Below are 754 nucleotides of genomic sequence, written 5' to 3' on the forward strand. Positions count from 1 at the left end.
GTGGTGTTGGAGAAGACTCTTGAGAGTCCCTTGGACTGCAAGGAGATCCAACCAGTCTATTCTAAAGATCAGTCCTGGGTGTTCATTGGAAGGACTGATGTTGAAGCTGAAACTCCAATACTTTGGCCACCTGATGGGAAGAGCTGACTCATTTGCAAAGACCCTGATGCTGGGAAAGATTAAGGGCAAGAGGAGAAGGGGACGACAGAGGATGAGATGGTTGGATGGCATCATTGACTCAATGGACATGGGTTTGGGTAGACTCCGGGAGCTGGTGATGGACAGGGAGGCCTGGCGTCCTGCGGTTCATGAGGTCACAAAGAGTCGGGCATGACTGAGTGACTGAACTGAACTGAACTGACTGAAGTGATCAGAGATTTCCTTCTCAGAACTCTCTAATACAGAGATTATCTCACTGTCACACAGCAGCAATGACAAAACTGCAAGGATCCAATGCCTTTCTTCATCTACTGTGTATCAGATTCTTTTTTTTTTTTTTAATTTCTCATTCAATCCTCACCATAATCCTGTGAGGTACAATGACATTCTAGGAATAATCACCATTCCAGTACTACTCCACCTCCACCAACAAGCTTATAAACTCTTTAAATTGGCACCTTCAGTTCAGGTCAGTCGCTCAGTCGTGTCCGACTCTTTGTGACCCCATGAATCTCAGCACACCAGGCCTCCCTGTCCATCACCAACTCCCGAAGTTCACTCAGACTCATGTCCATTGAGTTGAGTGATGCCATCC

This window comes from Bison bison, unplaced genomic scaffold (genome assembly GCF_000754665.1).
Source record: "Bison bison bison isolate TAMUID 2011002044 unplaced genomic scaffold, Bison_UMD1.0 scf7180017864134, whole genome shotgun sequence".
NCBI lineage: Eukaryota > Metazoa > Chordata > Mammalia > Artiodactyla > Bovidae > Bison > Bison bison.